This window comes from Mauremys reevesii, linkage group 2 (genome assembly GCF_016161935.1).
Source record: "Mauremys reevesii isolate NIE-2019 linkage group 2, ASM1616193v1, whole genome shotgun sequence".
NCBI classification, from domain to species: domain Eukaryota; kingdom Metazoa; phylum Chordata; order Testudines; family Geoemydidae; genus Mauremys; species Mauremys reevesii.
The window spans coordinates 152,144,640-152,162,611 of NC_052624.1; the positions used below are offsets into that span (position 1 = coordinate 152,144,640).

At 42.3% G+C, this 17,972-nt stretch overlaps 1 protein-coding gene and 1 long non-coding RNA gene across 29 annotated transcripts in view; both read left to right on the forward strand.

Annotated features, from left to right (window-relative positions):
- Positions 1-17,972, forward strand: part of LRRTM4 (leucine rich repeat transmembrane neuronal 4) — a 726,983-nt gene that overhangs the window by 511,848 nt on the left and 197,163 nt on the right. The window lies entirely within an intron of this gene.
- On the forward strand, positions 63-2,014 carry LOC120399300. The gene is made up of 3 exons (XR_005595076.1): positions 63-337; positions 853-967; positions 1,924-2,014. It is a non-coding gene; the product is annotated as an uncharacterized LOC120399300 (long non-coding RNA).

Below are 17,972 nucleotides of genomic sequence, written 5' to 3' on the forward strand. Positions count from 1 at the left end.
ATCAGGTGATTCTAGTACACAAGGAACAGGAAGCTGCACTGAAAGGGGGAAACCCAGGAAACTGTAGCCATGTTTGTAGAGACTGCAGCGAGGGAGTAAGAGGGCTCCTGTGGGGTAGGAGCTAACAGGGGAAAAGCTTAAAAAGCAGGAGAGAGTGAGGAAAACTCCCCAGGCAGGGAAGCCTGGGAAAGACTCTGTCCAAACAAGGGGCAGACTGCAAAGGACCATCTGGAAAGTGTGGTGGAATGGGACAAACTCTAGGCAGGTGGTTCTGGGAAGCAGAAATACAGCCCCCAGGGAGGTGGGGCTCTGTCCCTCTGAAGGTGGGATGAAGACTGTGAGTTTGTGTTCTGTTTTTGAAAGACATTATGTTGTTTTGGACTTCTGTGAGAGAGCCTGAATTAGGGTTTGGGGCCTGGAGGGCCAGTATTCACCTGAGGACTGAATAAATGGGACCTCTTGTGGGGAGGGATAGCTCAGTGGTTTGAGCATTGGCCTGCTAAACCCAGGGTTGTGAGTTCAATCCTTGAGAGGGCCACTTAGGGATCTGGGGCAAAAATTGGTCCTGCTAGTGAAGGCAGGGGGCTGGACTTGATGACCTTTCAAGGCCCCTTCCAGCTCTAGGAGATTGGTATATCTCCAGTTATTGAGTGTTTATTGAATTGTTTGAATTATCTTTGAATTGTGAGTTCTTCAAGGGCCCTGAGGAAGGAGGGAGAGATGGGTGGGGAGGGTGCTGCCTGTGAGAGAGGGAGTTTATGGGTAGAGGACAGAACTGGGTGCCATACTTGTCTGTGCCACAGAGTGCCTGTGTGACCTTGGGCAAATTACTTCATCTCTCTTGCATTTCAGTTTTCCCATCTGTAAAATCAGGAAGATGATACCTACCTCAAAGGGACACTGTGAGGCTTAATTCATTAGCATTTGTAAAAAGTGTGGAAGTAGAGCTGCTCAAAAAATGGTAAAGGTGAGAAATGTTTGCAACATTTTAGTAAAGTCTGACTTTTTGTTTAACTGTAGCAAAGTATTTCCAACACGGAAAAAATCTGACCAGCTCAAAAGTGCCCCTGCCAATAAAAAAAATTGCAAAATTTCCTCAAAATTATATTTTTGAAATTAGATATTTTGACCCAAAAATTGTCAAAAAATTGATATTTGGAAAAAATCAACTAGCTCTATGAGGAAGGTTACTTTAATGTTTGTAAAGGTCCTTGGAAGATGATATTGAGAAGTGGGTAGTATTGAAAAGGGACAAACTTTTGATAATGGGCTTACATTTAGGACTGACCAAAGCAGGAAAAATTCTGAAATATCAGAAAAACTTAAGATTGGTTTTAAAAAAAATCCTATTCTTGTATGTTCTTTTTTTCACATTTATATAAATGTGCCTGTCAATCTAAGGGTACTTAAAATAAACAATACATTGGTCAGCAATGAACAGTTGCTAATCCTGTGTTAGCAACCATAACAATTACTCCATCCATCCACACTCTTGAACACTGCTTTTGAGTAAACAGACAAGATTTGCAACATTCTGAGAAGGTGAACAAGTCAGGGGGGATTGTCAGATCAAAGAGTGGAGGAGAAAATAAATTCTGGAGCTCAGAAGCCTAAGTTAATAAAACTTTTCCTCAATCTAGTTCCTTTCACAACTGGGGAGTAATTAAGCCTCTCAACACAAGATGTAGAAAAGCATGACTATAAACATATTGGTTGTGGCATTTTCAAAGCCATTCACCCATTGGCTGCAGCGAGGATAGGTACAACCCAGAGCTGCTGAATGCATTTGAAAATCTCACCTTAAGTGACATCCCAAAGTCACAAGATGAGTAGGTGGCAGAGTTGGGAATGGAATCCAGGCATGCTGGCTCTGTTGGTTGTACTCTAACCACTGAACACACATTCCTTTCTCTATTGCTGCAGATGACCTGCAGTGGAACTCAGCAGTTAAGGGGGGGAAAAACAAGCTACAGATCCACTGAGAGCAATTTGGAGTTTTCCCCTGAAAAGTAGCATTAAGAAAATATAAATATATTACTGAAAAATTCCTCAGTTGGAAGCCAGGGTTTTCATGGAAATGTTTGAGAGATTTTCAGTGTTTGAGTGGAACATGGCAGCTTCAGTTTAGCGAACTGTTTCCTTGGAGAGACCAGAGCTTGCAAAGGAGTCCTATTCAAGCAATTCCTGTCTGCAAAGTGTGTGCAGCCGCTGAGATAATCCTGCCAGCAGGCTTCGCTTTAAATGAGTGGACTTCTGGCAATTTTTTAAAACGTTCTCATGTGTGGATATTTCCAAATTTTGCTTCTGAGTTGAAATCATCTTGTAAGCTTTGATTTACCTTGATCCCCCCAGGTGTCTAGCTAATGCTGGAACAGTTATGGATTATGGATGTTGAGTTTGGTGAGTGGGAAAGCCTTTTTACTGTAGCTCAAAAGTACATATGGCAAGGTTTCCAAGGATGATAAAGGTATGGGGGAAAGTACAAAATTACACCTTAATTATACTAAGCTTTTAAAACACCATCTTCTCTATTTATACTGCATTCACCAGTGTGTGTGTATCTGTGTTTTATACATATATATGCATAACATTTTAAAATACCTAGAGCAATTATATGTTCTCTATAAATAGAATGGAAAGGGAAGATAAAGATACAATATAAGTTGAAAGACAAACTGTGGTATGAAAAATATGAAATTCTAAGGTCAAGACTTGCACGCAGAAATATTTCTACTTTGATTAAGAATGGGCAGGTGGCAAATTATGTGGGAATTGCTATCACATAATTATAGACTCGATTTGATATCTAACAGGATTGTGCATTTTTTTCTCCTCTCCCCATTCATTTGCAATAAAATAAGTGTGTTTTCATTTTTCAACTATGGTAGAAAGGTTTAGTTACTTGTAACAGGCTGGCAGAGTTTGCCTGACACACCAATCCCTCTTAGCAGATGCTGATCCTGCTAAAAAAGGGATAAGTGGTTTTTGCTGAGTCATTGACAGGTGGCTTAACAACAGTTATGGATATAAAAGAGGTGGGAAAGACTGTCTGGGGAGGGAGGATTCAGTGTGTGAGTGGAGCAATACTGAGGGAGGAACCCTAAGGTGGTTGAAATAGTCTTTGTGTGCCTCAGTTTTCTCATCTGTAAAATGGGGGTTTTCTGTTCTTTATACAATAAGAGAAACGACACACCCACATGGGCACAGTTGGGTAATACCTTTTACTACCTACACATAAACATGCCAGATCTCCCTACATACATACTGCTATTCTGCTTTTGTTTCTGGAGGTTTTTACAACATAGAACATGAGGACTACTAGAAGGCTCACAAACTATTTCAAAAATATTATTCCTCTAGTATATAGCATGTGTTGTTGATATCACTTGCCTCTCTGAAAGGGATGTTGAGTGGCTTAATTGATTAATTATTTGTTGAAGTTGTTATGGAAGGTGCTTTAGAAGGGCAAAGCAGATCTTTAGGGTAGGGACTTTCTTTTTGTTATGTTTGTACAGTGCCTAGCATGGTGGCTCCTAGATTCTACTTCAGTGTGAATAATGAAATGTTGTTTTTCCCCTTGGCCAGTGTTTTTTTCTTTATATTTGTGTAAGTTTTGTACTGAAGGAATCTTAAACACTGTTCAGTGATCTAATTTTTAACACCTTGTAGGATATTAAATCTTCACCTTAGTTTGAATTAGTCCTTTAGGGTGAAATTCAGTCCTGTGGGACCAGTACAAGGCCCGTGCACAACTTAAGTCCCATTTAAGCCCTCAAAATAGGGTTTAAGTGACACATTGTGACTTTGTGCTGGCTTTCTATACAAAGGTGAGATTCACCCTGGAAAATTGCAAAAAATCTCTAGGGAAGGCCCATTATAGAATGACCATATTTTATTTTAACTGTGTATCTGGTCTCATTCATTACAATTTTCTGTGTGTCCATTCAGCAATAACCTTCCATGTGGATGTACATGCAAACAGCAAAAAAAAAACTGGCTGGGAAATGGAATTTGTAGGCTCAAGCATTGGGGTCGGTGCAGCAGTGCTGTTCCTTGACTCTAATCCAGGGCTAATATTTGTCCAAAGCCATTGGAGAAAAGAAGTTGGAACAAGACTAGTGCATGTTGGCTGGATGTAAATTCAACCTTTGCCGCTTTTTTTTTATAAAAGGGAGGCAATCTGTTTACTCATGTTTCCATTCAACTCAATGATTTCAGAAATCCCTCCATTCCCTTCACTTTGATGTAGGTTTGACTGTCTACCTGAATGGCTTATTAAATTATACTTGTAAACTTTCAAAGCACTCACAGTAGTGCTAAGTCTGTTTTGCCCCCAAAGAACCTAGTGGCAATATTTTTTTTGAGGAAATGGAGTAGCTCTTTGAGTATGAGCTTAAGCAATTCTGTGCTTAAATAGGCAGTTTTACACCTGATTTTCTCTAAGGATGGAAGTTAAATTCCCTCTTCTAGGGCACAGCCTATTTTAAGCACTTCTAAATATCCAAACACATAGTAAGAGTTAATTTGGTTTGTGGGAAGGAGATGGGGGTTTAGTCCATCACAAACCAGGCAGTCAGGTGCCAGGCAGTCAAAATGGATAGGAAGGACTGCTTCCTCCATGCCAGCTATAAATCTATGTCCAACAAAGAGAGCTGCTTATTTAAACTTCCCTATGTCCTGCTGATTCTGAGCATGGGATGGTGCAGTGAAAATTAGCTGAGAGAGAAGGCTGCACTGTATGTGGTGGTTACAGCTCCTGAGATGTGAAAGGTTCCCACTGACTTCAATGTGCTTTGGTTCAGACCCATAGCTGATGTGAGCTTTTAACAGCTGGACTCTTGAAACTCACTGCTCACCAGAGAGCAGATCCTCAGCTGGTGTAAATGGTCAAAGCTTAGCTGAAGTTAATGAAGCTGTGAAAACTGGCATCTGCCTTCAGATGTCTCAGGAGGTGTGGGGCGGCCTCTGTCCAAGGTGCTGATTGTGCACGTGTAGGATATACTGAAACTTACCATCTCACATAAAGGGTATGAATAAATGTTTGTATATATTCATATATTCATTCAAACATTATACATGTCATATATACACACACACCAGCCTGCAATGATCATGGAGAATACTTGCTGTCCCACATGTAACCTTGCTTATGGTTCTCACATTGATCTGACCTTGCACATATATGTTCACTATAGTGTTTGCTGAATCCTCGTACACACGCATCAATGTGAAACTCTAACACCACTAGTTAACAGCAAGGTCTTTAGGTGGAGCTATGCTGATTTATACCATCTGTGGATTTATCACCAAATTTAATCAAATTATACATAAGCATATGTGTGTATACCTTTTATATATAGGTGTATATATATAAAAGGTATACACACATATGCTTATGTATAATTTGAATTTATCACCAAATTTAATCAAATTATACATAAGCATATGTGTGTATACCTTTTATATATATCGTCGTCTGTTGTCATTTTCTGTAAATAGCTGCTCGCCCGTAGCAGCCGGATCCCCTGGGCCCCGTGCGTCAGCGTGGCCAGGGCTTTCAATTGGTTCACTACCTCATTCAGGGTGGCTCGATCTTGGGCCACCTGGCTCATCAGCAGCTGATTTGTCTCCTGTTGGACACGTACTGAGTCTTGCTGGGCCGCCACCTGTACTCTGGTAGCCTCTTGCTGAGCCGCAGTGGCTTGTATCAACGCCTTCACTACGTCCTCCATTTTTTTTTTTTTGGTGTATGTGTGTGTGATTTTACCTTGCCCTGAGATGGCTTGCCACAGAGCCTCACTCACTATGACATCCCACTTTTGACACCACGTGTGGCAAAGTAGCTGCTTCTCCTCAGCTGACTCAGTCCCTTTTTGCCTTGGAGACACAGGCTTAGGCAAAGCAAAGTCCTTCCCGGTCACGCAGGGTCTGACTGATCCTTTTCTCAGTCAGTCCCTTGCTGTTTTTCTCCCCTCCTGGGGACAGAGCGCAGTCTTCCTTGCTGGAAGGGAGTAGAGTCTTGCTGCACCTACTCACTGGCAGCTGCTCTGCTTCTCTCACTCCCATCCTGCTTCCCAGCCAGGGAGGGTTTAAAAAGGTCTCCAGCAATTGGGGCCAGCTGAACCTAATTAGTTCCCTGGTAACCCCTGTTCCAGCTGAACCTAATTTCTCCTTGGCTATCTCTCCCCACTGGATAGGGAGCGGCCTTTTAACCCCTCTGGGACTAATTACTACCCCTCCCTTGGTAGCTATTTGTCCTGGATTTGCCACAATAGATATGCACGTCCCCCATTACAGGTTAGACCAGCACTTCAGTTTTCTTTAAGGTAGTTCTGAAACCAAAACTATAGACCACATAAGGGAAGTGATCAATTGTAAATTGAATGTCATCAGTCAAGTGAGCAACTAGTGCCCAGTCATCAGCAAACAAAAACTTAATAAGTAAATCTGCCACTTTTTTGTCATGAGTATGGGAACACTGCAGATTACATCACTTTCCATCATTGCGGAACTGGATAAATACTCCTCTGTTAATGTCATGATGTGCCATCCATAAGAATAGCCCAAAAAAAAGGATGTGAAAAAGTGTGAACCAGCATGCAACATTGCTGGTTTAATTTCATCAGTCACTCAGAGGGAGTCAACTATCTTTTGGTTTTCACTACTCTGGCCATCATCCCATCATGAAAGGACTGATTGGCAGAAATTTTGCAGGGCATCCAAAGATGAATGAAAGTTTCCAGAGTCATGGAGTCAAATGCTTCATCTAAGTTAACTAACATCATATAAACACCACAGCTTTGCTCTTGGTACTTTTCCTGAAGCTGATGTACTGTGAAGATGATGCTGTAGTGCCCCATCCAGACCAAAATCCACACTGAGACTCAGGGGACGATGGTTTCCACAAGAGAGGTATGTTAAGTCTATTTAGTATGATCCATGCAAAAAATTCCATGGCAACAGAAAGACGGAAAATGCCACAGTAACTGTCACAGCTTGTCCCATCAACCTTATGGTCTATAGAATGTTGAAATCCTGTGGCACTGACTCTTGCTCCCGGATAATGCAGAAGAGCCACGTGAGATGCCTTGTAACATGATTGCCACCGTGCTTATAGATCACTGCTGGAATGCCATCCAGTCCAGGAGCTTTTGCTTATGACATCGGCTCGTTTGATGTTTATATACAGTGCTTTAAATCTTCAGCACACTTTCAGGCAATAAGGGCCTGATTCACCTATCACTTTGATTATCAACCAGTGTAATTTAATAGGCATCAGTGAAATTACTCCTTATTGACATGCAGCATGGGAGAAAGGAGAATCAGCCCTAATTATATAATCATGGCAATGCTGCCATGAGATAGATGTTAATATTTACCTTTCTTCCTTGATTTAACAAATTCCAGTTTTGTTAAATGTCCAGTCATGCTACAAATCTCACCTATTTTGCTGGGCATTTGGGAAAAGACATGCTGAATTGGTGGGGCACAAAGTATGGATTCAGAGATGATCTTGCTATAGTGTGATGGGTGGTTACACTGTTGAGAAATAAACATTTGGAGTTAAATGTTAGATGCTGAAACTTAACTGGAGTCTGAGAAACTGAGACTAATCCTGTGTCTACTCTGCAACGGAAAGTGTGATTGCATGTCAGCTACTCATACCTGTGCCAGCTTTAATTTAGTTAGTATACTAAAATATAAGATGCAGTGGTTTAGGCTTCAGTGTGAATTATACAAGCATGACAGGAACCTGGGTGTGTATTCACATTGCTAGTCAGTGCTGAAGCCCGTGTTATATTTTCACTGCTTTGTCTTGCTTGTTGGCTAGATGAAAGCTAGGGCAGGTATGCCTACCTGAGCTGCAAATTGTACCTTTGATTGTAGTGTAGAAATACCTAAAGAATCTAAAATTGCTTGCTGGAGTCCACCCACATAACCAGTGTCAGCCAAGATTAAAACTACTGGCATCGAGTCCTATGGTCAGATCAGTAGACTACAGGATAGACTTTCAGAGATGCTGAGTATCTGTACTTTGGTGGGAGCTGTGGGTGCTGCTTGGCACCACTGAGAGTCAGGCCCCAAAGCAATCTCTAGAAACATTTGCAATCACTGGAGTAATTCTGTAGTTATATTCCTGTGCAATCGGTGACACAAAATCATTGGAATGTAGGGCTGGAAGGAACCGTGAAGTCATCAAGTCCCGTCTTCTGCACTGTGGCAGGGCCAAGTAAACTTATTCTATCCCTGACAGGTGTTTGTCCAATCTGTTCTTAAAAATCTCCAGTTATATATTCCACAACCTCCCATGGAAGCCTATTTCAGAGCTTAACTACCCTTAGGGTATGTCTACACTATGGGATTATTCCGATTTTACATAAACCGGTTTTGTAAAACAGATTGTATAAAGTCGAGTGCACGCAGCCACACTAAGCACATTAATGTGGCGGTGTGCATTCATGTACTGAGGCTAGCGTCGATTTCTGGAGCGTTGCACTGTGGGTAGCTATCCCGTAGCTATCCCATAGTTCCTGCAGTCTCCCCTGCCCATTGGAATTCTGGGTTGAGATCCCAATGCAAAAACAGTGTCGCGGGTGATTCTGGGTAAATGTCGTCACTCAATCCTTCCTCCGGGAAAGCAACGGCAGACAATCATTTTGCGCCCTTTTTCCCTGGATTGCCCTGGCAGACACCATAGCATGGCAATCATGGAGCCCGTTTTGCCTTTTGTCACTGTCACCGTATATATACTGAATGCTGCTGACAGACGCGGTACTGCACTGCTACACAGCAGCATTCATTTGCCTTTGCAAGATAGCAGAGATGGTTACCATCCCTATTGCACCATCTGCCATTGTAAATTGGTGATGAGATGACGGTTATCAGTCGTTCTGTACCGTCTGCTGCTATCATGGGTGCTCCTGGCTGGCCTCGCTGAGATCGGCCGGGGGCGCATAGGCAAAAATGGGAATGACTCCCCTGGTCATTCCCTTCCTTTGTTTTGTCTAAAAATAGAGTCAGTCCTGCCTAGAATATGGGGCAAGTGTCCCATAAAGAACCAGAGAGCACAGCTGCTCCGTGTCAGCCCCAGAGATCCCACAGAAATGATGAGCTGTATGCCATTCTAGGGGGTGCCCCTGCAACAACCCCACCCGTTGCTTCCCTCCTCCCCCAACCCTCCTGGGCTACCGTGGCAGTGTCCCCCCATTTTTGTGATGAAGTAATAAAGAATGCAGGAATAAGAAACACAGACTTTTTAGTGAGATAAAATGAGGGGGAGGAAGCCTCCAGCTGCTATGATAGTCCAGGCAGTACAGAATCTTTTCTTTAGACATGACGAGGGGGGGGGCTGATGGAGCTCAGCCCCCAGTTGCTATGATGAGGACAGTTACCAGCCGTTCTGCACCATCTGCTGGGAATGACCAGGAGTCATTCCTATTTTTACCCAGGTGCCCCCGGCCGACCTCACCAAGGCCAGCCAGGAGCACTCACAGGATGATGACGAGGACAGATACCAGTCCTTTTGTACCGTACTGTCTGCCACTGGGGAGGGGAGAGGATGCTGCTGTTTAGCGCTGCAGCACCCCGTCTACCAGCAGCATGCAGTAGACATAGGGTGACATTGAAAAAAGGTGAGAAACGATTTTTCCCCTTTTCTTTCGGGGGGGGGAAGGGTGTAAATTGACGACATACACCCTGAAACACCCGGGAAAATGTTTTTGACCCTTCAGGCATTTGGAGCCCAGCCAAGAATGCAAATGCTTTTCAGAGACTGTGGGGACTGTGGGATAGCTGGAGTCCTCAGTACCCCTTCCCTCCCTCCATGAGCGTCCATTAGATTCTTTGGCTTTCCGTTACACTTGTCACGCAGCACTGTGCTGAGTCCCTGCTGTGGCCTCTGTCTATCATAGCCTGGAGATTTTTTCAAATGCTTTGGCATTTCGTCTTCTGTAACGGAGCTCTGATACAACAGATTTGTCTCCCCATACAGCGATCAGATCCAGTATCTCCCGTACGGTCCATGCTGGAGCTCTTTTTGGATTTGGGACTGCATCGCCACCCGTGCTGATCAGAGCTCCACGCTGGGCAAACAGGAAATGAAATTCAAAAGTTTGCGGGGCTTTTCCTGTCTACCTGGCCAGTGCATCCGAGTTCAGATTGCTTTCCAGAGCGGTCACAATGGTGCACTGTGGGATACCGCCTGGAGGCCAATACTATCGATTTGCGGCCACACTAACCCTAATCCGACATGGCAATACCGATTTCAGTGCTACTCCTCTCGTCGGGGAGGAGTACAGAAACCGGTTAAAGAGCCCTTTATATCGATATAAAGGGCCTCATTGTGTGGACGGGTGCAGGGTTAAATCGGTTTAACACTGCTAAATTCAGTTTAAACATGTAGTGTAGACCAGGCCTTAGAGTTAGAAAGATTTTCCTACTATCTAACCTAAATCTCTCTTGCTGCTGATTTAAGTTCATTACTTCTTGTCCTACTTTCAGAGGATATGGAGAACAGTTTGTCACCATCTTCTTTATAATAGCTGTCAACATATTTGAAGATTGCTTTCTAATCTCCCCTCAGTTGTATTTTCTCAAGAGGAAACATGCCCAGTTGTTGTTGTTGTTGTTGTTTTTTTAACCTTTACACATAGGCCAGGTTTTCTAAACCTTTTATTATTTTTGTTGCTCTCCTCTGGACTCTCTCCAATTAGTTCGAAAGTGTAGTGCCCAGAACTGGACACATTACTCCAGCTGAAGCATCACTAATGATAAGTAGAGTGGGACAATTACCTCCCTTATCTTATATATGGCACTCCTGTTAATACATCCCAGAATAATGATAGCCATTTTCATAGCTACATTTCATTGTTGAATCGTGTTCATTCATGATCCACTGTAACCCCAGATCTTTCTCAGCAGTCCTACCAACTAACCAGTTAGTTCTCATTTTATAGTTGTGCATTTGATTTTTTTTTTCCTGCAGTAAGTGAAGTACTTTGCACTTGTCTTTATTGAATTTCATCTCGCTGAACTCAGACCAGTTCTCCAATTTGTCAAGGTCATTTTGAATTCTAATCTTGTCCTCAAAAGTGCTAACAACCCCTCCCAACTTGGTGTCATCTTCAGATTTTATAAGCATACTCTCTACTTCATTATTGAACTCGTTAATGAAAATATTGACTAGTTGCCAGACCCTGGACTGACCCCCTACTGGACTCACTAGATATGCCTTTCCAGTTTGACAGTGAACCATTGATGATTACTCTTTCAATACAGTCTTTCAACCAGTTTTGGACCCACCTTATAGTAATTTTCACTTAGAACACATTTCCCTTTTCTTTTATGGAAATATCATGTGGGACTATGTCAAAAGCCTTATTAAAATCAAGATATATCATCTCTTCTGCTTTCTCCCCATCCACTAAGCTGGTAACCCTGTCAAAGAAAGAAATTAGGCTGGTTTGGCATGATTTGGTCTTAACAAATCCATGCTGGCTCTTCTTTATAATCCTATCATCATCCAGATGTTTAGAAATTTATTATTTAAAATTTGTTCCATTTTCTTTCCAGCTATTGAAGTTAGACTGACTGCTCTATTATTCCCTCAATCCTCTTTGTTAGCCTTTTTAAAGATAGGTGGTATGTTTTCCCCTCTCCTGTCTTCTGGGACCTCACCCATCCTCCAGGAGTTCTCAAAGATATCGCTAATGGTTCTGAGATAGTTCCAGTTAGTTCCTTAAGTACCCTAGAATGAATTTAATCAGGCCCTGTTGACTTGAATAGATCTAAATATTCTATATAATGAGACTGACGACAGACATACACACGTACAAAATCACATTTAGATGAAGTTATTTGCTATGAAACGCTGCAGTTATGATGGGTGAAATGCTAAATGTTTTGTCACGGTGCTTAAGAGCAATAAAAGAAACCAAACCAAAATAAAATTGAGAGGCTAAAGCATCAAATATGTACTGGAGGAGAAAATGGATTCTAACACTGTATGCAGGACTATTGCATAAGGCCATATTTGGAGTGCTATGTGAAAGCCAGACTACCTTATTATCAAGAGGATATTACAGAAGTAGAAATGGCAGTGCAGATAGAGGGCAATTCAAATGATACAGGCAACTTGCTTATCTGATTTAGTCACAAATGATTAGAGTAGCCAGCTCTGTATTTGGGAAAGATTAAAAGAGGATCTAATGGAGGTATAAGCAGTTCTGAGTAGAACATAGAGGTGAGATGCTTTCTGCTGAAGCTAGTGTCAAATACAGGAGCTGGGGACATTATAGTAGAAGCAAGTGCTGTGTGCTAACTGTGCAGTTCCTCCTCCATCTGGCAAGATGCAAGGTTCTTTTGTGCCAATGAATCCTTGCAATAACCCTGCATGCGGTTGTTAGTGGAACGGCTGGGAGTACGATCTATGCTCCATGGAGATGTGTTTACATTGGCTCGGAATACAGTGGCCTGGTGTAGAGTATTGGAGACAGGAGCAAGGGAAAAGGAAAGCAGCCTCTAGGAATCAGTTGTATAATCCACGATGAGCCAACAAGCATGGGTCACGGATGGAGCTCACATACTCTGTGGCTCTTGCGCAGGAGAAGATTTCAGGAGATTTTCTAAGATCAGGAAATCTTTTATCAATGTATTATTTTTCTTGTCTTAGGTCTTAGGTTGAAATTGCAGAGTTTTCCTCCCTCGGGATTCTGTCTGTTCTTAGCAACTGCATTATTCTCAAATAAATTTAGGGCAATAAAGCCAACTTGCCAGTGATCTCATGAGCATAGCTTTATTTAGAACATGTTAATGTTAGCATTCTCCAACTCCATCTGCAATTTAAAAGGATCTGCTGGTGTTACAGTACATGCACTCCCAGAGTACTGACAACATTATAGAAGAAATGTTGCTCTATTCTCCGTTAACATAGAACTTTCTAAACTGTGGCTTGTGGATCACTGGTGGTCTATGGAGGGCTGGCTGCTCATTTCATACCAACTCCTCTTCCTTATTTTCAGCAGCTAAACTTCATTACAAGGGAGCTAACCATATGTTAGGTACTTTCCTTATGTTACTCTTCCACATAAGCAATTGTTTTAGTTACCATGGGGATGTTGCTTGATCACCAATGAAAGCAGTTTGAAAGATTGTGAAGGGGAGAGGACAGAACAGGGGGATGAGGAATGACATGAGCAAGGCATCCTGGAGCTCAAGCTCTCTAAAATGGGGTCCAGGCTATGGAAAAGACCAAAAGCCCAGGCTCAAAATAAGGACAAAGCTTTTAAGCTACCATAAAATGGGAATGGACCCACCAGCCAAGTAAAAATGAGACTCCACTGAACAAAATTTAAATGGAACTTTTTATCAAGTTCTGAGTTATTCAGAACCCCCTCTCCAGACAGCCCCCAACTTTCCTTTCTCCCTATTTCCTATCCCTTCTGTAGAACTAGAAGTGAAAGCACCATGGCAAATGTCTGTTCTGGCGTAGACCAGAGGCAAAGAACTGGAAAATTCCTGTGGAGATCTCTTTTTTTCTTGCAAGATTTCTATCCTAGTTTTGGAAACCAAAAGCTACTAATATTGTCAGTCATGGACCTTAGGCTAGCCAGCTCTGCTCTGACCTGTTCCAGCTTCCTGCTATATTTGGGGAAAATATATCCTTCGGGGGTTAAATTTTTGAAAAATCCACTATTTGGCGGCAGATCTGTGGACTGAAATGCTGTTGTTTTTATTATTCTTCTGTTAATCTGTAATACCAGACATGTCAGTACTCCAGCCACAATTTGGGCCCCATTGTGCTCAGCATTGTACAAACATAGTTATTATTTAACATTTATATTGTGGTAGCACCTAGAGGCCAACAGGTCAGGGCCCCAGAGTTCTAGAAAATAATAATCTCTGCTTTATAATCTAAATAAAGTAGCCCTGCTGGAGATGAATTTGAAAGGTATTGGGTATAGTGCAGGTAAGAATACAAGGCAATCATGTACATGGCTCTGCCGTCTATTTCTTGGATTCAGAAATAAAATAATGGGTTTCATAAATATGGCATATTGGTTGCCAGAAGTAGCAAAGATCTGAAATTGGAGGATTTATTTGTTCTATTTAAGCTTGGAAGGATTACATTTTTATTGGTAAATGTCAGTTTCCCTGCACACACCTACACACTCCCCTAAAAAAAATATTTCCATTGAAGATCAGTAAAATAAGTAAAATGCTGATTGATTATTTATTAGGCTTTGATTTAAGGGTGTTTGCACATTTTGCCATCTGCTGGTGGCCATTTGGGTGCTAACAGTTTTAAGCTTTAACTTTTTGAATCTCGACATCTACTGTCATTAAAGAGTTAACTACCACCACACCTCCACCCCACAATTGTCCAGTCCTCCATATTTTTTTTCCCTATTTCTCAAACCAATGCCCTGGGTGGGGGTGTCAGCTAGACAAAGATGGTACTTTACAGAAAAATGAGAAGGAAGCATGATTGACTTGGCTATAAATGATGCCATTGATGAATGTACATTTTTGCCATTTTATTTATAAGCAGATGGTCTTAAAAGGGAATCCAGGGACCTTGTAAAATCTGAGCATCATCAGTGATTGTGCAGCTATTTAAAATTAATAGCACAATTAGGCAGCAAGAGGAATTGATTTCAGTGTTTGGTATGAACAGGAAGCAAATGGGTGGGCACTGTTGAGCTTAAGGCAGTGCTGGGCAATACTTCATGGACAGGCTAATAATCAGAGTAAATTATGGCCCCACTCAGTCCTAGCTAAAGGGAGAAAGAGAAATTAAAATCCAAGCGTGTTCTAGAAGTTTCTCCTCATGAGTTTAGCATCATTTTCGGAAGATTTATGAGATTCTTAGACTCGGCAGCGGAATGTACTGCAGGCGTCTTAAGGGGATGGCTAACAGCTTGTAACAAATCTCCCTGCAGAGTGAGTGCTGGTTTGACCCAGGCACTAGAGAATGGCTATGAACAAATTTAAAATGTTCATTAAACTGCCATAGACTCAGAGATGCATTTCTATTGCATTAGAAGCCACATGGTCCTTGGGGCCATCTAGACTCAAAGCTCAGGCATTTTCTCCCCCACTTCCCATTATGGTGTGGCAGCATAAGAGAGATTCTTAACCTGTTGTCCCTTGCCACCACAAAAGCCTGTAAATGCTAGACCTACCCCAGTCCCAGGAACTCATGAGCTTCCTTACCCTGATTAACCTCATGTGCTTTCCATGCCATTAGGAGATGAGTATATCCTGGGTTTACTAGTGTATGCTGTATATTAAACTTGCACACTTGTAAAGGCTGAAAGTCCTCCAAATAGAATGGCTCTGAATCATCAAGGCACAGTTTGATCAGGGCCGGCTCCAGCTTTTTTGCCATCCCAAGCGGCAAAGCGGGACGGGGAGATAAAGCTGATCAGCGGCACTTCGCCAGCAGCTCAATCATGCCGCTTCATTCTTCTGTGGCAAGTTGGCAGTGGGTCCTTCACTCCTCTCTTCCTCTTCAGCGGAACTTCACCGGCATCTCAAAGAGGAAGAGAGGGACTAAGGGACTTGCTGCCAAAGACCCATTGGCCGCCCAAGCACCTGCTTCCTTCGCTGGTGCCTGGAGCCAGCCCTGAGTTTGATAGTGGTGCATGGAATTAGAACATAAGGGAGAAGAGATGCTATCAACTTGCATGTAATTCCAGCCAGCAAAACTTGACTTTTTACTTTAGTGAGTAAAAGGATGATGACTTTTACTCAGGGCAATTATATCTTTTTATAGTTACTTTAGTGTCTGTCATAGCTAATGTATAACTTAGTCACCATCATTTCTAGAGGTGAATACCTGACCATGTGTGCTTTGTCCTATAGCCTATCATCCTATCTGTGATTTTTGAGTAGTTCCAGCTATTCTGATGTGATTTTTGGGAGGTAGTCTTGCTTGTGTAATGATCATGCAGTCGGTAACAGAATAGATTTACTGACTTAACTGTGAGTTTGTTGTATACACTACTACAATATTTTTGTTCTTGCTGTTTTGTAATTGCTAGTAATTTGGTGGAAAATGCCTCTGTACACACAATTATCAACAAATCCAGTTTAATTTAAACAGCTTTAGTGATACAAGTGTCTTAATGAGATGTCCAGTTTGGCATTTAGGCATATACATTTGGCATATGCTAGATCAGTGCAAATCCTTCCAAGCTAGGGCTGAAAAAGGTTCGCAGTTTTTATTTATTTTTCATCGGAATGGCAAATGGCAGCAAATGGCAGCAAAATGTAGTGCTGGAATTGGAGCAGCCCAAAGTTCAGGATGTTCTGACTCACTGGTTAAGTTTGGCCAGTTGCAGGGATAGGAGACAGCAGTAAAATTCAGCCTGGGATCCAGCTTTGAATTCCAAACTGCCCTAGAGTTCAGAAGTGCTGGGATCCAGACCTATCTCTAGTCAAAACCATTTCTCAGTAGTCTGTGGACGTTGACTGCAATGTCCCTTGTGGTACAGAATAGACAGCACCTGATGTAATGGGTTTAAAGAAGATTCTTTAATGAGGCTTCAGGACACAGACTGACCCTATGTAGCTTGTTTTGACTCTCTCTAGCTCCCACGACTAAACATGAACTCTGCAGCCTAGGGTCATCATTACACTGTACCTCCCAATGTCTGAGCAGTCATGCTATGGGTTGATGACTACATTACACTGAAGTTCAGCTTTGAATGGAACCCAGTTTTTCACAGGGTGGAATCTCATTATGAAGCAGTAAGTGTGGTGTGTTCATGTTTGCTTAGATTAGCTGGAGCCAGAAGCAGACTAGTGATATGTTATATTTCCCCAGTATATCTTGAACCTTATATATGCCAGGGTTGACATACTCTGGCAAGCTGACACCTTAGACTATTTCCATATCTCCAGGTGGAACAAAAAGAACCACTGCAGATTGACACATTTCAAAAAGAAATTCATAAGACACTAAGGCCTGGTCTACACGGGGCGGGGGGGACATCGATCTAAGTAACACAACTTCAGCTATGTGAATAACGTAGCTGAAGTCGACATACTTAGATTGACTTACCGTGGTGTCTTCACTGCAGTGAGTCAACTGCTGCTGCTCCCCCATTGACTCCGCCTGTGCCTCTCGTGGCGGTGGAGTACAGGAGTCAACGGGAGAACGCTCAGGGATCGATTTATCATGTCTAGACTAGACGCGATAAATCGACCCCCGCTGGATCGATCGCTGCCCTCTGATCTGGTGGGTAGTGTGGACATACCCCAATTCTCTGTTGCCCTGCTATGTGTGTATATACTTTACCTGTGTAAAGTGAGCACGTGGGTGTCAAATGCTGTCAGATGAGAATATTAGGAATTTGTACATATGTAAATGACTACACAAATAGCCGGGCAAGACAGAATATGGTCCTAGAGTAGCTACTGCTTTTCCATTCTCTTTCATTTTAATAATAATAATAGGTAGCACTTATAGTGACACTTCCAATAATAGATCTCAAAGCACTTTGCAAAGATGGATAAAGTATTATTACCCCAGTTTTGCAGAACAGGTAACTGACACACAGACATTTAGGTGACTCACTCAGTGTTACACAGGTGAGTCCAAGGCACAGTAGGGACCAAGGGACAGATTAAGGAAGATATTTAGATGCCTAAAGATGCAGATAAGCACCTACTAGAATTTACAAAAGCACATAAGTAGGTTAGGCTCCTAACTGCCATTTGAAGTTAATAGGAGTTGGGCATTTATGCATTTGCATGTGAGCTCCCAGTGGCATGCTGTGGTCAAAAGGGTTAATATGATCCTTGGACGCATAAACAGGGATATTGAGTAGGAGCAGAGAGCTTATATTTCCTCTGCATTTGTTACTGGTGTGACTACTGCAGGAATAGTCTATCCAGTTCTGGTGTCCACATTTCAGGAAGGATGTTGAGAAAAATTGGAGCTCAGTCTGTTTAGCTTAACAAAGAGA